Source organism: Hylobates moloch, unplaced genomic scaffold (genome assembly GCF_009828535.3).
Source record: "Hylobates moloch isolate HMO894 unplaced genomic scaffold, HMol_V3 SCAFFOLD_3, whole genome shotgun sequence".
Classification (NCBI taxonomy): Eukaryota; Metazoa; Chordata; class Mammalia; order Primates; family Hylobatidae; genus Hylobates; species Hylobates moloch.
Window position 1 is genome coordinate 41,129,040 of NW_026652278.1, and position 23,261 is coordinate 41,152,300.

Sequence of the window (23,261 nt, forward strand, 5' to 3'; positions counted from 1 at the left end):
ATTTTTTTTTTTTGAGACGGAATCTCGCTCTGTCACCCAGGCTGGAGTGCAGTGGCGCTATCTCTGCTCACTGCAAGCTCTGCCTCCCGGGTTCACGCCGTTCTCCTGTCTCAGCCTCAGATTGGCTGGGACTGCAGGCTCCCACCACCACACCTGGCTAATTTTTTGTATTCACAGTGTTTTTAAAATAATTATCCTAATTGGTATGAAGTGGTATTTCATTTTAGTTTTGATTTGTACTTTTCTAATGATTAGTGATGTTGAGCATCTTTTTATATGCTTATTGGCCATTTGTATATCTTCTTTTTTTTTTTTGAGACGGAGTCTCCCTCTGTCGCCCAGGCTGGAGTGCAGTGGCGCAATCTCGGCTCACTGCAAGCTCCGCCTCCCGGGTTCACGCCATTCTCCTGCCTCAGCCTCCCGAGTAGCTGGGACTACAGGCGCCCACCACCACGCCCGGCTAATTTTTTGTATTTTTAGTAGAGACGGGGTTTCACTGTGTTAGCCAGGATGGTCTCGATCTCCTGACCTCGTGATCTGCCCGCCTCAGCCTCCCAAAGTGCTGGGATTACAGGCGTGAGCCACCGCGCCCGGCCTGTATATCTTCTTTGGAGAAGTGGCTTTTCTTTTTTTTTTTTTTTTTAAAGAAGGAGAAGTGGCTTTTCAAGACCTTTGTCCATTTATAAATATTTTGTTGTTTTGTTGGAGATTTTAATATATTCTGGATATTAACCCCTTATCAGATATTTTTTCCCACTCCACAGGTTGCCTTTTCACTGTGTCCTTTGCACAGAAATTTTTTATTTTAATATAGGTCAGTTTATTTATTTATTTACTTATTTATTTAGTTTTTGAGATGGCCCAGGCTGGAGTGCAATGGCGTGATCTCGGCTCACTGCAACCTCTACTTCCCAAGTTCAAGAGATTTTCCTGCCTCAGCCTCTCGAGTAGCTGGGATTGCAGGTATGCACCACCATGCCCAGCTAATTTTGTATTTTTAGTGGAGACGGGGTTTCTCCCTGTTGGTCAGGCTGGTCTTGAACTCCTGACCTCAGGTGATCTGCCTGCCTTGGCCTCCCAAAGTGCTGGGATTACAGGCGTGAGCCACCATGCCTGACCAAGTCAGTTTATTTTTTTCTTTTATTGCCTGTGTTTTTGGTGTCATATCCAGGAAATCATTGCTTAATCCCATGTCATGAAGCCTTTGCCCTGTGTTTTCTTCTAAGGGTTTTATGATTTTAGCTCTTATATTTAGTTTTTTTATCCATGCCCCTGGAGTTTTTTTCTACACCAAAGTTAAAAGAAGAATAAGAGGAATTCAACTATCTTTTATCCGATACTTACTGTATTGGTCAGTTCTCGCATTGCTATAAAGAAATACCTGAGACTGGGTAATTTATAAAGAAAGGAAGTTTAATTGGCTCACAGTTCTGCAGGCTGTACAGGAAGCATCATGCTGGCATCTGCTTGGTTTCTGGGGAGGCCTCGGAAACTTTCAGTCATAGTGGAAGGCAAAGGGGAAGAAAGCACCCCTTACATGGCAGGAGCAGGACCAAGGAGGAGGGAGGTGCTACACACTTTTAAACAACCAGATCTCACTCACTCACTATCACAAGAACAGCACCAAGAGGATGCTGCTAACCCATTCATGAGAACTCTGCCCCCATGATCCAGTCACCTCCCACCAAGCCCCAGCTCCAACAGTGGGGTTTACAGTTCAGCTTGAGATTTGGTGGGGACACAGATCCAAACCGTATCACTTACATAGTTTCACTTTTTACATTTTGTTTTCTTATTTATTGGGAGTTTATTTTTGTGAATGATGTTAGATGTGGATCTGATTTTGTCTTTTTCCTGATGGCAACTCAATTGTCCAGACACTATTAAAAGTCCATCTTTTACACTGAATTGAAACACCACTTTTCTTAAATGCTAAGTTTCCATATGTATTTCAGTCTAATTCTGTACTTTCTAGTCTTTTCTGTTGTTCTGTCTTTTTTGTTTGTTTGTTTTCCAAGCCGGAGTCTTGCTCTGTCACCCAGGCTGGAGTGCAGTGGCAACCTCTGCCTCCGGGATTCAAGTGATTCTCCTGCCTCAGCCTCCCAGGTAGCTGGGACTACAGGTGCCTGCCACTGCACCCGGCTAATTTTTGTATTTTTAGTAGAGACAAGGTTTCACCATGTTAGCCAGGTTGGTCTCGAACTCCCTACCTCAGGTGATTCACCTGCCTTGGTCTCCCAAAGTGCTGGGATTTCAGGTGTGAGCCACCGTGCCCGGACTTTCCTTGCTATTTATTCTTGTGTGTTTGTTTTTCCGTATAAACTTTAACATCAATATATCTCCATAAAACAGCTTTTTGGTATTTTTATTGGGGTTCTGCATTAATTTTTAAACTATACTTGTCAGAGCTTTGGGAATCCTTGTCAGTATCACCAACACTGATGGAGCCCAGAATTTTTGTTTTTTTGTTTTGTTTTGTTCATTTGGATAGGGGGAGGGTATCACTGATTTCCTCTTCCCTTCTTGGACCAGTCATTTCGTTTTATGAATTAGATTTCCATAAGATTTCAGTGGAAGAAAGCATATTTCTTTTTTAAAAAATAGTTTGGCCGGGCGCAGTGGCTCACGCTTGTAATCCCAGCACTTTGGGAGGCCGAGGCGGGCGGATCACGAGGTCAGGAGATCGAGACCACGGTGAAACCCCGTCTCTACTAAAAATACAAAAAATTAGCCGGGCATGGTGGTGGGCGCCTGTAGTCCCAGCTACTCGGAGAGGCTGAGGCAGGAGATTGGCGTGAACCCGGGAGGCGGAACTTGCAGTGAGCCGAGATCACGCCACTGCGCTCCAGCCTGGGTGACAGAGTGAGACTCCGTCTCAAAAAATAAAAAAAAAATAAAAAAAATAAAAAATAGTTTGAAACCTGTATCATAAAGTAGTCTCTACTTGGTGGTGTGATGCTGCTGACACAGCCTAGTCCGTGAAGACTAGGTTAGATTGTCTACATAAGCATCAGTTGCTCTCCTCGTATCTACCAACATTGAGCCTAGTTTTGCCTACTGTGGCAATAAAAAGTGGGTTCATTTTTTTACCTAATAGTCTTGAATACTTGAGGATTACCTTTATCGATTGGTCACAGTTTTATGGATGAGTCCATTTTAATGGGGTTGAAGGGAATAGAGGTAATCATTCTTTAGCTTGCATTGCTGCTGGGATTCTGGAGCACCAATGCTTGTACTTGAATCTTGTACATCATTTGCCTATGTGTGGCCTGGGTTTCCCAGTTGCCTTTCTCAAGCCCGTTTCCTCATCAGCAAAATGGGGACCGTAATAGTATCTGCCTCATAGGTGTGTAGTAAGAATTCAGTGAGAAAATGCATGTAATGTATATGTCCCTAGCATATAGTAAATGTTTAATAAATGTGGACTAATAATGTGACATTACTAGGGAGAGGAGAAGTAATTATTTCTAGATGGATGACAACAGGGTATAATTTCAAAGTTGTAGACAGCTAGCTAGTTGCTAGATGGGGGTTGGAGGGAGTGAATTTTTTTTTTTTTTTTTTTTGAGATGGAATTCACTCTTGTTGCCCAGACTGGAGTGCAATGGCACGATCTTGGCTCACTGCAACTTCCACCTCCCAGGTTCAAGTGCTTCTTCTGCCTCAGCCTCCCGAGTAGCTGGGATTACAGGCATGCACCACCATGCCCAGCTAATTTTGTATTTTTAGTAGAGACAGGGTTTCTCCATATTGGTCAGGCTGGTCTCAAACTCCCGACCTCAGGTGATCCGCCCACCTCGGCCTCCCAAAGTGCTGGGATTACAGGCGTGAGCCACCGCACCCGGCCTTTTTTTTTTTTTTCTGAGACAGAGTCTCGCTTTGTTGCCCATGCTGGAGTGCAATGGCGCGATCTCGGCTCACTGCCACCTCCACTTCCCGGGTTCAAGTGATTCTCCTACCTCAGGCTCCTGAGTAGCTGGGATTACAGGTGCACACCATTACACCCGGCTGATTTTTGTATTTTTAGTAGAGACGGGATTTCACCATGTTGGTCAGGCTGGTCTCGAACTCCTAACCTCATGATCCACCCGCCTCGGCCTCCCAAAGTGCTAGGATTACAGGCATGAGCCACTGTGCCCGGCTGGGTGTGACTTTTCTTAAAGTCTGTATCTATATACCTACTATGTACCCACAAAAAGAAAAAATAAAATACAAAGTTTATATCTAAAGAAATAGAATAGCATCGGTGGTAAGAAAGTCAGAATCTAGGCTGCTAAGTTTCTAAACTTCCAGCAGTTATTATCCTGTGTGTACAGAGAAACAAAGTGGAACCTAAAATTGACAGCAACATTGGGCCAAACCACATTAGATTAGCAGTTGAGTGAGGAAAGTAGGTGCTAGAATTAGGCTGTGCGTTCTGTTCCATTGTCTGCTTGAATCTTTCACCCGACAAACCATTTAAAAAATCATTTTGGAAATTGCCCCAGTTGTGAGCCAACAAACTAGTTCCTTTTTTTAATGTTTTTTCTTTTGAGACGGAGCTTTGCTCTTGTTGCCCAGGCTGGAGTGCAGTGCCTCAATCTCGGCTTACCACAACCTCCGCCTCCCGGGTTCAAGCCATTCTCCTGCCTCAGCCTCCCAAGTAGCTGGGATTATAGGCATGCGCCACCATGCCTGGCTAATTTTGTATTTTTAGTAGAGATGGGGTTTCTACACGTTGGTCAGACTGGTCTTGAACTCCTGACCTCAGGTGATCTGCCTGCCTCGGCCTCCCAAAGTGTTGAGATGAACTTTTAACTTGGTGAAGTGTTTAACAGCATGGTCGTTTTGTGTCTAAAGACTTGGGTTTGAATCCTAGCTCTTCTGTTTTATACCTATGTGGTTCCAACCAAATAACTTTTCTGAGCTTTAATTTCCCCATCCAGTAAAGAATGGGACTAGTAGGATCTATATAAGGGGTTTATTGAATATCTTATATATGTATAATATATAATAGATTTATTCCCTAAACAAGTGTATGTGCTGCAAGATACTGACTGAGTATTCAGTAAGCATCTGTTCTGACATACTGGCTTTTCTTCTAAGCTTAACCCCTTCACTTGTGTACTAGATTCCTTACTCTAGGACAAGGTTCCTGTAAAGTTTCCTTCTCTCTTTCTCTTTCATTATCAGTTTTTCCCCATCTTCATTTAAATCTTTTGTGGCTTAGATTTTGATTGATTGATTGAGAGATATATAGATACCTAGATGGGAGTTTAATTATAGAAGCTTTTTGTACTTTAATGAGGCTGTCTCTTGGATTTAAGTGGATAGAATTGGTTGCAGTGATTTTCATCCATTATTTTGGAGGTAATAAAATCAGAACTATAAACTAAGGTCTTTCATCCTTAGCAATTGATATTTTGTGCCAAAATCTTTTTTTTTTTTTTTTTTTTAAAGACACAGTCTCTCTCTGTTGCCCAGGCTGGAGTGCAGTGGGCCAATCTTGGCTCACACAACATCCGCCTCCCAAATTCAAGTGATTCTTGTGCTTCAGCCTCCCGAGTAGCTGGGATTACAGGTTTGTGCCACCATGCCCAGCTAATTTTTGCATTTTTAGTAGAGACAGTGTTTCAACATGTTGGCCAGGCTGATTTCGAACTCCTGGCCTCATGTGATCTGCCCACCTCAGCCTCCCAAAGTGCTGGGATTACAGGTGTGGGCCAAATAATTCTTTCTTGTGGGAGATATCCTGTACAGTGTAGGTCGCTTAGTGGCATCCCTAGCCTCTACTCACTATATGCCATTAGCACCTTCAGTTGTGACAATAAAAATTGCCTCTAGTCATTTCCAGATGTCCTCAGCGGGGGTTGCTGAGTGGGAATAGTCACCCATTGAGAACTAGTTACTATAAACACTGGCTCATCTATAGCAATTATAAAGGGATAATTATTTACCTGGTTTCCTAATAGTCTTATAAAGTATAATCCTATTATCAGCCTACCTAATGAATGTTTTTGACCTCCAGAGATGACAAATAACATCTGGAATTCACATAAGTATGTGTTAAGAATGCTGGTAATAACATGGTGGTTATGGAGGTGGTCCATTTGCACCTTAGCCACTACGACCATGATAATGATGATGATTTTATAGTAATCAAGTTACCATTCATGGATGACTACTGTATACCAGGAACTATACCTTGGTGAAGTTTATATAAACATATTTTACAGGAGAAACTCTGTGAAGATTGCCTGAGTGTGATGCAACTATAGGTGCCCCTGTCAATTTAATGGGCCATGTATATATTTCATCTGACTTTTTTTTTTTTTTTGAGATGGAGTTTTGCTCTTGTTGCCCAGGTTGGAGTGCAGTGGCACGATCTTGGTTCACTGCAACCTCCACTTCCCGGATTCAAGCGATTCTCCTGCCTCAGTCTCCCGAGTAGCTGGGATTATAGGAGTCCACCACCACGCCTGTCTAATTTTGGTATTTTTAGTAGAGACGGGGTTTCTCCATGTTGGTCAGGCTGGTCTTGAACTCCCGACCTCGGGTGATCCACCTGCCTTGGCCTCCCAAAGTGCTGGGATTACAGGCGTGAGCCATCGCTCCTGGCCTCATCTGACTCTTGATTGTCAAAACTAGATGAGGCCAAGATGGGCACCATGGCACACCATCCTACTTGGGAGGCTGAGATGGGAGGATCACTTGGGCCTGGGTGTTCAAGTTCAGCCTGCGCAACATAGGGAGAACTGTTTTTAAAAAAAAAAACAAACTAGATGAGGCCAGAAAGTCTAGTTTGACCAGAATAGTCCAGTAGTATCCAGTACCTCAGGAGCAGAGAGGTCATCTGGTAAAGGTGAGGGTATGTAATTACCGAACACAGGCTGGAAGTGGTCAGTAGATCAGTGCAGACAGTGAAGAATCATACTAAGGCAAAGTACAGGTCAAGTTTCCTGAGGCAGCATTCTCTGAGTTGGGCAGATTATCTTCTGTACATATGGGTGGAACTGAACCGTCTGTACAGAATACAGGTTGAGCATTCCGAATCTGAAAAATTCAAAATTCAGAATCAGAAATGCTCCAAAATTCTAAATTTTTTGAGCACCAACATGATGCTCAAAGTGGATGCTGTGTTGGTAAATGTAATGCAAATATTTAAAAATCCAGGAAAATCTGAAACACATCTGATCCCAACCATTTTTGATAAGAGATATTTATGGTTTGCTTTTTTTTAGAGGGTTGTCTAGAGAGAATTAGTTACAGGTCAATAACTCTTCCCAGCCTGTGATTTGAATGAATCTTTAGAAACCAGGCCAGGTGCAGTGGCTTATGCCTGTAATCCCAGCACTTTGGGAGGCCGAAGTGGGCAGATTGCTTGAGCCCAGGAGTTCGAGTCATCCTGGGAAACATGGCAAAACCCTGCCTCTACTAAAAAAAAAAAAAATACAAAAAATTAGTCAGGCATGGTGGCGTATGCCTGTAGTCCCAGCTGTGCAGGAGGCTGAGGTGGGAGGATCACCTGAGCCCAGGAAGTCATGAGCCGTGATAGTGCCACTTCACTCCAGCCTGGGCGATGGGAGTGAGACTCTATCTTAAAAAAAAGAAGAAGAAAACCATGACAGGTGTCTTTAAGCTGCCCTTGCTGTTCTGGGTTCATGAAGCGTTTATGCGAGGTTGCCCATATGTAAAATTAGTTGAGTCTGAAGAAATGTTAATGTTATATGGTATTCTTTTTTGTTTTAAAAATAATTTTTCTCATTCAAATCCTGAATTAGAAGTTGTTTGGTATAAATATTGAAAATTGTTGAGCGGAGAATTTATTCAAAGTTTAATCATTTTGCTTTTATCTATGTTATACTTAGTTCTTTATTAGTTACTGGAAGTGTCAAGTTTTATTTTTAGATCTTAACTAGAGTCTAAAGTAATTACTAAAAGCTAGTTTTCAAATAATATGTAATGAGTAAAGACCTGAGTTAAAAGATTTAGCATACTGAATTAACTTAGTTAACTGATGCTGTACTTACATGGGCCGCCTGTTTCTTGGGCCAAGGTAGCATCAACAGGTGCTAGAAATAATTGAAAAAATTGTCTCGAGACACACCTGAGAAGGTTTAATTATGTTAATTGTACTACTGTTCCTTAGTGAGCCTTCTTAGTTTAGCACCTCTTTGGTATGGGTAGCTACTTTGCAGTGTTCAAGTGGTACTATTTCCAGGATGATTTTTGGTGGTTGATATTTGTAATATCAGTAATTCATGTATCTCCCCCTTCCTTTTATTTTACTGTGTTTTATGATATTTTGAAAAGCTCTATTTTTAAGAACTTTTTATTGAAAGATGTCAGTGTTCAACTTAATGCATTTTTACAAACAGAACATACCTGTATAACCAGCACATGACTTAGAACCCCAAAGCCCCCTTCATTCTCCTTTCCAAATCCAGTCACTACTCCCACTCCCAAGGGTAATGACTATCCTGGAATGAAGGCATAGCTTGATTTTCCTTGCTCTTCTGCTTTATATAAATGGAAGGTTACAGTATTTACTCTTTTGTGTCTAGCCTCTTTCAGTCACCCTTATTAGTGAGATTCATGTTTATTGTGCTTTGTTCTATATTATTCCTTTTCATTGCTGTATACTTTCCATTGTGTGAATGTACAATTTATCATTTCACTGTTGATTATCATTTGATCATTTCTAGTTTGGGCTAGTTTGAATAGTGTTGCTATGAACATATAAATGCATTCATTTGGGTTATTTATCTGTTACTAGCATTGTTAGGTCATAGTGTGAGCTTTAGTATATAGTGCCAGTTTTTGAAAATGGTTGTACCCATACCAAATTGCATGTCTATAGCAGTGTGTGAGAGTTTGTTAACTTCTCTAACACTTGGTATTTGCCCTCTTTTTCTTTTTAGCCATTCTGGTAAATATGTAGTAGTAGCTCAGAAAATCTTCTGTTGGGAAAGTTAGTTGCAAATTTGGGACCTCCTGGGACTTTAATCTGTCACACCAACTTCATGCCACCACTGAAGCCTCAATGATATCTCTTCATCCAGTAGAGTCCCTTTGCTTAGGGCAAGCATGATCTTCAATCTGCGCTCAGAATTAGCAAATATTCCCAGAGAAGAGAATGAATGATGATTATCAGCTCACCTCAGAGGTTGCTCGCCTTTCTGGAACTAGTTTATCCAATCCTTGTTGCTTGCACAACTTTCCAACATCTTTGCAAACGTGATTTTTGTGATTTATCATGGCCTTTTCTAGTTGTTGAAGCTGAATTAGTTTGCCATGAGCTGCTATATCCTACCCAGAAGTGGAAGTTGTCAGTAGATTCTTGGGATTTTCTATATACATAATCATTGCTTGAGAATCATGTTAATTTTTTTCCTCTTTCCTTTCCCATCTCTATGTGTTTTGTTTCTTTTTCTTGGTTTATTTGGACTGGTTAGAACTACCAATACAATGTTGAAATAGAAGAAGTGTTAGTGGCATCGTGTTGGTGGGGGAGGGCGGGAGATTGTTTACCTTAATTGTAATGTAAACTATTGAGTATACCATTGAGTATGAGAATTACCATAGTTTCTGTGATATTCTTTTTAAATTGGAGAAATTTAATTCCAGTTTGCTGACTTTAAAAAAATATGTGAATGGTTGTTGAATTTAAGTACTTTTCTGCACCTACCAAGATGATTATTATTTTCTTCCCTTTTTTTCTGATCATATGGTTTAATGTATACTTTTAAAAAATAGTATACTTAAACCCATTCATGTCTACTGTAGTACTTATTTTTATGTTTCCTTTCATGCATAAGTCAGTTCTGTACATATACTCTCTCGCTTTAAACCTGTTATACATTTAATCCTGCCATGTATTATGGTTCTTAGCTAAGGGACTCCTTTGGTAGATTAGAAGCATTCCAGACTCCCCCTACTACCTCTGTTTTATATGCAGAAGAAGGAGTAAAAAACTGAAAACTTTCCTTGGAGCATTTATTTTGACCTACTTTAATTTTTGTTTCCTGGCTTTTGTTATTTGGGATTGTAAGGGAAGAAGAATGGGGTCAGGGAAGGACTGTGAGGGTGATAAACAGGAGGTGGAGAATAAACCAGTGTATGATTTCCTTCAGCACCACCTTCTGTCCCTCCCCTTCCCACGCTTCCTCTTTCTCTGTAGTTCCAGCTTTACCACAATCAGCTTGTGCTTGGGCAAGTCACTTAACCACTTATCTTTTTTTTTTTTTCTTTTTGGTTATACTTTAGTATGCAAGCACTGACTGAGCTTTTGTTTCTCATTTGGAGTTGAAGAGGATGACTGTGAGCAGCTGTTACGACCCACCACTTAGGGAGAATGGAAAGATTAAATGAACAGTTTCTAAAGCCTTTGACACTTTAAAAAAATGAGAGTGATTGTTAGGATTAGATTTGTACAATGGTATTCTTTTTTTTTTTTTGAGATGGAGTCTCGCTCTGTCACCCAGGCTGGAGTGCAGTGGCGCGATCTCAGCTCACTGCAACCTCCGCCTCCTGGGTTCAAGCGAGTCTCCTGCCTCAGCCTCCCAAGTAGCTGGGATTACAGGCATTCACCATCATGCTTGGCTAATTTTTGTATTTTCAGAGACAGGGTTTCACCATGTTGGCCAGGCTGGTCTCGAACTCCTGACCTCAGGTGATCCACCCATCTCGGCCTCCCAAAGTGTTGAGATTACAGGCGTGAGCCACCACACCTGGCCTATATCTTAACATTTCCTAATAGCTCTGAAAACTCCATGTGGAAGAAGGATATTTGTGAAACACCCTTGGTACCCAAACTACAACTGTAAGAAACTTTCTATAGTTACTTTCATGCTCGTCCGTGTGAAGAGACCACCAAACAGGCTTTGTGTGAGCAACATGGCTGTTTATTTCACCTGGGTGCAGGCGGGCTGAGTCCGAAAAGAGAGTCAGCAAAGGGTGGTGGATTATCATTAGTTCTTATAGGTTTTGGGATAGGCGGTGGAGTTAGGAGCAATGTTTTGGGGGCAGGGGTGGATCTCTCAAAGTACATTCTCAAGGATAGGGAGAATTACAAAGAACCTTCTTAAGGGTGGGGGAGATTACAAAGTACATTGATCAGTTAGGGTGGGGCAGGAACAAATCACAGTGGTGGAATGTCATCAGTTAAGGCTATTTTTACTTCTTTTGTGGATCTTCAGTTACTTCAGGCCATGTGGATGTATACGTGCAAGTCACAGGGGATGCGATGGCTTGGCTTGGGCTCAGAGGCCTGACATTCCTGCCTTCTTATATTAATAAGAAAAAACAAAATAGTGTTGAAGTCCTGGGGCGGAGAAAATTTTGGGGGGTGGTATGGGGAGAGAATGGGCGATGTTTCTCAGGGCTGCTTCAAGCGGGGTTAGGGGCGGCGTGGGAACCTAGAGTGGGAGAGATTAAGCTGAAGGGAGGTCTTGTGGTAGGGGGTGATATTGTGGAGATGTAAGAAGAAACATTTGTCATATAGAATGATTGGTGATGGCCTGGATACGGTTTTGGATGAATTGAGAAACTGAATGGAATAAGAGAAGGAGAACAACAGATATAAAAAGTCTAAGGATTGGGAGGACCTAGGACATCTGATTAGAGAGTGCTAAAGGAGATTCAGCATAGTCCTGTCAGTAAAGATTATTTATTTACTTCAAGAGTTTAGAGTGGCGGTTTGGGGATAGCATGAGGAGTTATCAGCTGTGATGGCTTGGAGAAACAGTGTAAACAGGCAGTGTAAAGAAGAGCAGGGCATGTATGAGTAATTGAGAACGGAGAATAGGAGTATGACTAGACAGAAAATAGTAGGGATGACAAGTTTTTTTCGGGCACAGTCTAAGTTGGTCCGGTGTCTGGAATGAGACTGGGGCCTAATAAAAAGGAGCTCAAATGGGCTGTACCTTGTAGCATTCCGAGGACAGGCCTGAATTCTGAGAAGCGAAAGTGGTAAAAGTGTTGTCCAGTCCTTTTTAAGTTGGTGGCTGAGCTTGTGAGGTGTGTTTTAAAAAGACCTTTAGTCCGTTCTACTTTTCCTGAAGACGGAGGACCATAAGGGATATAAAGGTTTCACTGAATACTAAGAGCCTGAAAAACTGCTTGGCTGATTTTACTAATAAAGGCTGGTCTGTTATTAGACTGTATAGAGGTGGGAAGGCTAAACTGAGGAATTATGTCCCACAGAAGGGAAGCAACGACTGCGATGGCCATCTCAGACCCTATAGGAAAGGCCTGTACCTATTTAGTGAAAATGTCGACTTAGACTAAGAGGTATTTTAGTTATCTGACTCGGGGCATGTTGAGTAAAGCTAATTTGCCACTCCTGGGTGGTGGCAAATCTTCAAGCTCGATGTGTAGGGAAGGGAGGGGGCCTGAATAATCCCTGAGGAGTAGTAGAATAGCAGATGAAACACTGAGAAGTTATTTCCTTGAGGATAGATTTCCACGATGGAAAGGAAATGAGAGGTTCTAACAGGCGGGCTAGTGGCTTGTACTATAGCATAGCCTGCCTTTGCTGGTGTGTGGCGATTAGGCCTGGTGGAACTGCCATCAATAAATTAAGTGTGATCAGGGTGAGGAACAGGAAAGAAGGAAATGTGGGGAAATGGGGTGAATGTCAGGTGGATCAGAGAGATACAGTCATGAGGGTCAGGTGTGGTATCAGGAATAATGTGGGAGGCCAGATTGAAGTCTGGGCCAGGAACAATGGTAATTGTGGGACTTAACAAAGAGTGAGTACAGCTGAAGGAGCCAGGGAGCAGAAAGTATATGCATCAGGTATGAGGAAGAAAATAGATTTTGGAAGTTATGAGAAATGTAGAGAGTGAATTGAGCATAGTTTGTGATTTTTAGGGCCTCTAAAAGTATTAAAGCAGCGGCAGCCACTGCACGCAGACATGAGGGCTAGGCTAAAACAGTAAGGTCAAGTTGTTTGGACAGAAAGGCTACAGGGTGCAGTCCTGGCTCTTGTGTAAGAATTCTGACTGCACTAACCATGCCTAGGAAGGAAAGGAGTTGTTGTTTTGTAAGGGATTGAGGTTTGGGAGATTAATTGGATACGATCAGCAGGGAGAGCACCTGTGTTTTTATGAGAATTATGCCGAGATAGGTAACAGATGAGGATGAAATTTGGGCTTGACTGAAGTAATGGGGGCTGTCTGTGAAGCCTTGCGGCAGTACAGCCCAGGTAATTTGCTGAGCCTAATGGGTGTCAGGGTCAGTCTAAGTGAAAGCAAAGAGAGGCTGGGATGAAGGGTGCAAAGAAATAGTAAAGAAAGCATGTTTGAGATCCAGAACAGAATAATGGGTAGTAGAGGGAGGTATTGAGGATAGGAGAGTATATGGGTTTGGCACCATGGGATGGATAGGCAAAACAATTTGGTTGATAAGGTGCAGATTCTGAACTAACTTGTAAGCCTTGTCTGGTTTTAGGACAGGTAAAATGGGGGAATTGTAAGGAGAGTTTATAGGTTTTAGAAGCCCATGCTGTAGCAGGCGAGTGATAACAGGCTTTAATCCTTTCAAAGCATGCTGTGGGATGGGATATTGGCATTGAGCGGGGTAAGGGTGATTAGGTTTTAATGAGATGGTAAGGGGTGTATGATCGGTCACCAAAGAGGGAGTAGAGGTATCTTATACTTGTGGGTTAAGGTAGGGGGATACAAGAGGAGGACACAAAGGAGGCTTTGGGTTGGGGAGAAGGGCGGCAATGAGACGCGGCTGTAGTCCAGGAATAGTCAGGGAAGCAGATAAAGTGTCTTGGCCTAATAAGGGAACTGGGTAGGTGGGGATAACTAAAAAGGAGTGCTTAAAAGAGTATTGTCTAAGTTGGCACCAGAGTTGGGGAGTTTTAAGACATTTAGAAGCCTCGCCATCAATACCCACAACAGTTACGGAGGCAAGGGAAATAGGCCCTTGAAAAGAAGGTAATGTGGAGTGGGTAGCCTCCATATTGATTAAGAAGGGGACGGGCTTACCTTCCACTGTGAGAGTTACCTGAAGCTCGGCGTCCATGATGGTTTAGGGGGCTTCCGAGGCGATCGGGCAGTGTCAGTCTTCAGCCACTAAGCCGAGAAGAACTGGGAAGGAGTCAGTCAGAGAGCCTTGGGCCAGAGTTCCAGGGGCTCTGGGAGTGGCTGCCAGGTGAGTTGAACAGTCCGATTTCCAGTGGGGTCCCACACAGATGGGACACGGCTTAGGAGGAATTCCGGGCTGCGGGCATTCCTTGGCCCAGTGGCCAGATTTCTGGCACTTGAAGCAAGATCCTGATGGAGGAAGTCTTGTAGGAATGCTTGACTGCCTCGGCTTAGGCATTTTGAAGTTCTCGTATGCTGGAGGTGTGGCTGGGTTTTGTCTCACAACAGAGGCAAGTAATTGTAACTCAGAAATGCATTGCCGTCTGGCTGCTTCCTCTCTATTATTGTATACCTTGAAGGCGAGGTTGATTAATTCCTGTTGTGGGGTTTGAGGGCCAGATTCTAATTTTTGAAGTTTTTTCCTAATGTCAGGAGTGGATTGGGTGATAAAATGCATGTTAAGAATAAGGCGGCCTTCTGGCCCTTCTGGGTCAAGGGCGGTATAGTGTCTAAGGGTAGCTGCTAAGCAGGCCATGAACTGGGCTGGGTTTTCCTCTTTACCTTGAGTAGTTTCTTTAAGTTTGTCATAATTAACAGTTTTGTAAGCTGCCTTTTTAAGCCCTTCAACTAGGCAGGAAAATCATGTAATCTCGCCTAGCTATACCTGGGGAATTTGCCTGGTAGTTCCATTGGGGATCCTCTCGGGGAACTGCTCTAATGCCTTCCTGGAGGTCTGGCTCGTGAAGCCAGCAGTTATCAGCGTGAGATTGGGCTAGAGAAAAAACTCTTTCCCGTTCATCCGGGGAAAGGGTAGAAGTCAGGATGACATTTAAGTCACTCCAGGTTAAATTGTAAGACAGATATTGGAATTCCTGTATATATTTAGTGGGATCTGATGAGAAAGAGCCTAAATGTTGACTAATCTGAGAGAGGTCTGATAGAGAAAAAGGTACATGTACCCTGACTATGCCTTCAGCTCCAGCCACCTCTCTAAGAGAAAATTGTTGGGCAGGTGGGGAAGAGCTAGTCGTGGAACTAAACTGTAAACCGGACCGGGTGTGAGGAGGGGAGGTGATAGAAGGATTATAGGGTGGAGGAGTGGAGGCTGAGGAAGAATTGGGACTTAGCTCGGCCTGGCGACGAGCAGCCTGGGGAGGAGGGGAAAGGTCAGATGGATCTGTAGAAAAGGAAGACTGGAAAGAGTCAGCAACACTTGGGGTTGGGACTGAGGGGACAGGCAGGAGGGAAAGGAGGATCTGGGAGGAATCGCATTGGGAACAGAGATTAGGGAGGGAACAAAGTGTGAAAAATGCCTGGACGTAAGGCACCTCAGACCATTTGCCCATTTTTCGACAAAAATTATTTAGGTCTTGTAGGATGGAGAAATCGAAAGTGCTGTTTTCTGGCCATTTAGAGCCATTGTCAAGTTTGTATTGGGGCCAAGCGGTGTTGCAGAAGAAAATAAGGCGTTTAGATTTTAGGTCAGGTGTGAGTTGAAGAGGTTTTAAGTTCTTGAGAACTCAGGCTAAGAGAGAAGAAGAAGGAATGGAGGGTGGAACTTTGCCCATAGTGAAGGAGGCAAACCCAGAGAGAAGAGAGCGCAGAGATACGAGGTGTACTTGCCCCTTCCCCAGAGAAGGGGTAGAGACATGGAGAGAAGGGGTTGAGGGGTACTTGCCCCTCCCCTAGAAAAGCAGGACTTGCTGCTGAGGATGAAGGAGAAGGGGTTGAGGGGTACTTGCCCCTCCGAAAAGCAGGACTTCTGCTAAGGGTGAAGGAGAAGGGGTTGAGGGGTACTTGCCCCTCCCCCAGAAAAGCAGGACTTGCCGCTAAGGGTGAAGGACCAAAGCAGGCATCCCTGCATGGTCTGACACCTCTGAAACCTGGGTGAATAATCAGGGAGGCATCCCTGCAATGATTAAACACCAAGGGAAGGCTGCCTTCCCTAGTCCGTGACTGGCGCCGGAGTTTTGGGTCCACAGATAAAACGTGTCTCCTTTGTCTCTACCAGAAAATGAAAGGAATTGAAATTAAGAGAAGGGAGAGATTGAAGAGTGGAAAGGAGAAAGTGGTTGAGGGATAGTGAGAGAGGTTGGAGAAGAGAGTAAGAAGAGGCGCTTACCGGATTTAAAATTGGTGAGATGTTCCTTGGGCTGGTCGGTCTGAGGACCTGAGGTTGTAGGTGGATCTTTCTCACAGAGCAAAGAACAGGAGGACAGGGGATTGATCTCCCAAGGGAGGTCCCCTGATCCGAGTCATGGCACCAAATTTCATGCTTGTCCGTGTGAAGAGACCACCAAATAGGCTTTGTGTGAGCATCATGGCTGTTTATTTCACCTGGGTGCAGGCGGGCTGAGTCCGAAAAGAGAGTCAGCAAAAGGTGGTAGATTATCATTAGTTCTTATAGGTTTTGGGATAGGCGGTGGAGTTAGGAGCAATGTTTTGGGGGCAGGGGTGGATCTCTCAAAGTACATTCTCAAGGATAGGGAGAATTACAAAGAACCTTCTTAAGGGTGGGGGAGATTACAAAGTACATTGATCAGTTAGGGTGGGGCAGGAACAAATCACAGTGGTGGAATGTCATCAGTTAAGGCTATTTTTACTTCTTTTGTGGATCTTCAGTTACTTCAGGCCATCTGGATGTATACGTGCAAGTCACGGGATGCAATGGCGTGCCTTGGGCTCAGAGGCCTGACAGTTACCTCTGTGGCACAAGGTCTAAAACAGAGGTTTTGTTCATTTGCTTAAACTTTATAACGTTTCTATAAAGTGTTCTGTGTTAAGCTTGTCACTTTTGGAATGAACAACCATTGATAGGCATACATCAAACTAAAACAACATTTGCAAAAGCACTTCTCTCTAGAATGATACTGCTTTAGAATTTCTTTAAATTGCAACCACCCTACTTCATTTAAGGGTTTATTTGTTGATCATAAACTCCTTTCCAGAGGGCCAGGACAGAAGAGTTAACGATAGCTGATATTCTGCCTGGCACAAAGGCAAAACATCAAGGGTGAATAAGATTTAACTGACAGGATTTTATTTTGTACCCAACTTTATGATCTAGCTGGTGTATGAAGTTAGGTTTACCTGTTCCTATAACTGAAGAGCTTTGGGTAGGTGGTTCCCTAAGACATGTTGTTATTTTTTAGTTCATGTAATATTAATAGTACTTGGGGTATATGGTCTTAAGCATTAATATGTTGAGGCATCCTAGGGTTCATACCACCGCTATCTTGTCATCCTCTGCTTATTTACCTCTACCTTCTGCAAGGAAATAGGAATGTTATATGGTGTGGTTTTGATTCCATGCCTTTTCTCTCTGGGCTCCTCTTCCACATGCATGAGTGCTATAGGCCTTGACTTCCACCTATGGTTTTGGGAGTGGGTGGATGGATTCCACAGAAGGGAGGTTTTGGTTTGTAATTCACTATTAATGTGATCACTCACCTGTTCAGGTTTATAGATCATTATTTCTAAATCAGGTCTGACTTTAAATTTGTGAGAGACCAATGGAGGTGAGTAGGAAGCAAAAAGCAAAGTAAAATTTCCCAATCTGCTACTATATTGATTGTGAAACACTTTAAAGAGAGATGAGAAAGACTGAAAGGTCACCTGAATAAAAGATTCTTTGCAGAGTAAGATTTACTCTTGGTGTGGAATTTGGAAATGACCTTATATTTGGGGATTTGTTTTTGCAAACCTGAAATTTAGGCCTTTACATGTCTTAGTCCATGATCTTGACTTGGAGTTCCTGTTGTAGTTCATTAGCAGACCACGCTTCTTGTTTTTCCACTATACTCCTCATGCTTTTTCCTCATTGTCAGGCTTCACTCACGAATTCCCTTCTACTTTGATTGATTGTCCCCATGCCTTTTATTTGATGTGCTTCTACTCTCCTAAACAGGGTCACTCCCATAGTGCCCTGGGGACAATTTTGTCACCACACTTAAAAGATAATGACCTGGGCTGGGTGTAGTGTCTCATGCCTGTAATCCCAGCACTTTAGGAGGCCAAGGCAGCAGTCTCTTGAGCCCAGGAGTTTGAAAGACCAGCCCGGACAACATGGCAAAACCCTATCTCTACAAAAAAATTACCTAGATACCAGGCATGGTGGCTCATGCCTGTAGTCCCAGAAATTTGGGAGGCCAAGGCGGGTGGATTGCTTGAAGCCAGGAGTTCGGGACTGGTCTGGCCAGCATGGTGAAACCCTGTCTATAAAACAAAACAAAAAGTTAGCTGGGTACAGTGGTGAGTGCCTATAGTCCCAGCTACTGGGGAGGCTGAGGTGGGAGGATCACATGAGCCCGGGATGTTGAGGCTATAGTGAACCAAGATTGTGCCTGGGTGACAGAGTGAAGCCCTGTCTTAAAAAATAGAAAAAAAAGATAATGACCTGTTTTTATATCTGACTTCGTCACTAGTCTAGGTTCCTTCAAAACAAGGGCTCTGGTGTACTCATCTTTGTAACCATTTGTATAGTGTGATGCCTGGACCTTGATAGACTTCCTTAAGTGTTCGTTTGGATATGAAGGGGAGGCTGGACACAGGACTGGGAGTTAAGACTGAGTTTGATTATAACTTCTTGTTGTATGACCTTGGGCAACTGATTTATTAAACTCCTTGAGGTTCAGTTTCCTTGTACGTAAGATGAGGGGATCTAGCCCATCTGGGGATCTTGTTAAAATACAGATTATGGCTCAGCAGGTCTCTGGTGGGTTCTGATATTGTGCATTTTTAACAAGCTCCCAGGAGAAGTCAGTGTAACCAGTCCATGAACTACAAAGGACTAGATAACATCTAGTGGCTCTTCCAGCTTTTATCTTCTGTGATTATAGTCATTGTTTTAAATTCTGAACAAAATGACAAAATATGTGTTGTAATTACTAAATATCTCTCCAGTTTATCAGAGTGCTGAAAAGACAATTCTGTGTGCCTTATGAAGTTTCCAGTGTATGACAATGTCCCTAGAATTGAAAGTAATTTTATTGCTCCTAAAATTTTAACTTTAACAAGTTAAAAATATAAATGTCTGGGAAAGCATTTAACACTAGCTTGTCATCTAAATTGTTAGTATGCTTGCCTATTGGAGAACATTTGCTGTAAATAAAATTACTCTTGAAGGCTTTATGCTAATGAGCTGAAGTAGATAGACAGGTGATCTTATGAGTATAAATACAGAGACAGGCAAGCTGTTGATGAATTCATCATCAGAGGAGGAAGAGTTCCCAGTCATTGTCTTCATTCTCCAGAAGGTGAGAATCAAATCGTTGTAGGAAGTGTTTATAGATATGCTATAGGTAAACCCAGACTTTGTATTGAATAGGATTGCCGGGAATAGGTTTTGTTTGAAAATGTTGCCATTTCTTTTGGGTTTTACTTCCTCAAGAAGTCATGATATTTGATTAGGGAATTGCCACCTTGGAAATTTTTAGCTTTTCTTGATCCTTTGTACAAAAGTAGTTGGACTAATTTTTATGTGTGACTTGTAGAATAAATCCATCTCTTCTCAACCATATCAGGAATATTAATCCAGCACAACTTCAGCATCCAAATAAGTTATATCCATGGCTGTGATGGATTCTGATCATTTGTAAATAGTTCTTACTGGGCTGGAACTGTTCTGTCTACCTACATCCTACTCTGTTTTACAATTTAAATTTTTTTTATCTAAAAAAATTAAAATCCAGCTAAGGGAAGTTGAAACCCTGAAAAAAAGTACAGAGTGTAGCTTATAGTTGAGGTGGTTATCTTTATATAGAGTTTTTAACCTCCCACATAGAAAGATAATTTATACTTCCAAAGTGAGCTATATTTCATCTCCCCTCTACACAGTTGTGGTTTGGACAGAAGTTTTAGACCATCATCATCATCATCATTATTACATTTTAATCATTTGTAATTCTTGGTTACCTAAGTCAAACTCACTAGGTCAAGCACCACAGAGGAAACTGAATATAACTATCACTAGAAGACCAACCCCTTTTCTCCCTGGAGTAGATTCTTGCCTGGGGTAAGTTCAGGCATTCTCTTTGCTACACATGGAGATTCTTATTAACACTGCCGTTTTAACACTGCCCTTCTTGCTGGGAGTCTTAATGGAGGCTGCCTTGTGGCTTATTTAGTGTTAGGTTGCTGCTAAGTTGGACTCATTTTTAAAAATAGTTTAATTTATATTGAACTCAAATTAATGTTTTTGAAACAAACTATGTACACACTGAAGGCATTTGCTGCAGTCTAAACAGATTGTCCTTTGCCAAATGTCTTAACCAGAACTGTTTTGTTTTGTTTTTTCTTTTGAGACAGAGTCTCGCTCTGTTGCGCCCAGGCTGGAGTACAGTGGCATGATCTCGGCTCACTGCAGCCTCTGCCTCCCGGGTTCAAGCGATTCTCCTGCCTCAGTCTCCCAAATAGCTGGGATTACAGGCATCTGCCACCATGTCCAGCTAATTTCTTGTATTTTTAGTAAAGATGAGGTTTCACCATATTGACCAGGCTAGTCTCGAACTCCTGACCTCAGGTGATCTGCCCGCCTCGGTCTCCCGAAGTGCTAGGATTACAGGCGTGAGTCACTGTGCCTGGCCTAGGACTGTTATCTGAGGTTCCTTGTACCCCTCTTTGGAGTCTGAAATAGACCATTTCCTGTCACCCAGAGAATTATTACTATTTTACTGCAAACACTATTTTTTAGACTTTGCACTCAGATATTTTCATCGTTCTTTGACATTGAATTTTAGTGGCTTATGGCTAATGAGAAAGAAAATAATCTTTTTTTTTTTCTTTGAGATGGGGTCTCACTCTTTCACCAGGCTGGAGTGCAGTGGGTTGACCTCAACTCACTGCAACCTCTGTCTCCTGGGTTGAAGCGATTCTCTTGCCTCAGCCTCCCAAGTAGCTGGGACTACAGGTGCACGCCACCACGCCCATCTAATTTTTGTATTTTTAGTAGAGACAGGGTTTCACCATGTTGGCCAGGACGATCTTGATCTCCTGACCTTGTGATCCGCCCATCTCAGCCTCCCAAAGTGCTGGGATTACAGGCAAAAAAATTGTTAAAAGGCTTTTATTTCTTTTTTTTTTTTTTTTTTTGAACAGATCTTGGTGTCCCGGCTGGATCATGGGGCTCCGCCCCCCCGGGGTTCACGCCATTTTCCTGCCTCAGCCTCCAGAGTAGCTGGGACTACAGGCGCCCGCCACCTCGCCCGGCTCATTTTTTGTATTTTTTAGTAGAGACGGGGTTTCACTGTGTTAGCCAGGATGGTCTCGATCTCCTGACCTCGTGATCCGCCCGCCTCGGCCTCCCAAAGTGCTGGGATTACAGGCGTGAGCCACCGCGCCTGGCGGCTTTTTAGTTTCAAGTTGCTTTTGAATTTTCCAACAGTGACCTACTAACATAGCCCCAATATGTTAGTATTATGTTTTATGCTTTGTTTTTCAAGAAATGATTTTTACTATAAATAGGAGAAGATGATTAGCACTGTCTGTTGTAAAGTACTATGTGATTTTTAAAACCAGTATTATACATTTAGTATGATATGTTGATCTTTAAAATTCCGTATCTTCTCCCCTCTAAAGAAGATCTATCAGCACTGTAAGAGAGGGCGAGAGAAAAAAAAAAGATCTAGGGGATCTAGGGGACAGTCTTAGTAGCAACAAACCCCTTTGGTTTATCAGTTGTTATGCAGAGTAGAAGAATAGTTATAGGTGATTTCAGAGAGGAAAATATGATGGTGAAAGCAAACTAGATTTTTTTTCCTCTCTCAATCTCTAGAGATTTTAACACAGAAAAAATTTATCTAAAATAATTGTATGCCTATTTCTTCCCCCTCTTACTTACCTTTAAATCTAGCTGTCAGTCTTTAAGGAACAGTCATATCTGTTTAGTTTGTCTTGTAGGTAAGAAGCAAATGTGCTCATAGAGGGTTATTTTTCCTCTGTAGTTTCAGATATGTTTTTGGCTTTACTTAATTATATACTGGCAGTATATTAACCTGCCAGTAGTAGCAGTTTCAATTTTTTTTTTGGTCTATTAAGCAATCTCCAGTATAGACAAAAGTTACATCTACCCTAATCTCAAAAAACATGCGTACCCCAGACTCTGGAAAGTCCCTTCACTGCACTAATTCCAACCAACATCCCTACAGGATTCTGTGGACTGATAGTCCTTTCCCATCACTGTAATCTAGCCTTTCTAGAGAAGAAAGAAGACTGTCAGAGGAAGCCCTTTGTAAGAGAATTTTTCTGACATCTCTCTTAAGATTGCCAGACTTTTCCTGCTCTGGCATTCAGCTCTTCAGCAGATTACAAAAATTACTTCGGGTCCTTCCAACTTTTTGTTTGTTTTATGTCCTTGTTATTGCTACCGTCAGGACAGCACAGGTCTCTTATTTTATATTAGAACTTTACAGGATTGTTCCTCATTGGGGGTTGTTCCCTACGGGGGTTGTTCCCTATGTTCTGAGCATGTGTATATCAGACCTGCGAGTTTCAGATCTACCCTGTCTTTCAGTATCATCAGTTTGAGCAGTGTTTGGGCTAACCCAGTAATAATTTTTACACAACATCTCACCTCACTTATTCTAGCAGATACCTCTGAAATAGTGTGAAATAAAACTCTATTCTAGGCCGGGTGTAGTGGCTCACACTTGTAATCCTAGCACATTGGGAGGCTGAGGTGGACAGGTGGCTTGAGCTCAGGAGTTCAAGACCAGCATGAGTAACAAATTGAAACCCCATCTCTACAAAAAATACAAAAAATTAACTGGGTGTGGTGGTGAGTGCCTGTGGCCCCAGCTGCTTGGGGAGACTGAGGCAGGAGGATGAGGTCCACTTGAGCCCAGGAGGTTGAGGCCTGCAGTGAGCCAAAATCATGCTACTGCATACAAGCCTGGGTGATAAACTGAGACCCTGTCTCAAAAAAAAAAAAAACCAGCAAAAAAACTGTTCTAGTTCTGCATACAGACCAACGCATGGTCTAACCCACCCTGTCTCAAATCCCTATCCACGTGCTCTTTCAGATACAAATATGGCTCCATGAAAACAATTTTGTTAGCATTTCTCAGAAAGAATGAGGGGTAAGAGGGAGGAAAGGAATTACTGCACCCTGTAGAGTGGCTATAAAAGGTTTCCTCCAGCATTTAAAAAAATCTGATGATGTATTCTATGGGTTTACTTGATGTTATTGTT

At 42.6% G+C, this 23,261-nt stretch overlaps 1 protein-coding gene across 6 annotated transcripts in view; it reads left to right on the forward strand.

Moving 5' to 3' along the window:
* The window catches only part of IDE (insulin degrading enzyme), a 121,013-nt gene that overhangs the window by 11,823 nt on the left and 85,929 nt on the right, over positions 1 to 23,261 (forward strand). The gene's annotated exons all lie outside the window — the stretch shown is intronic.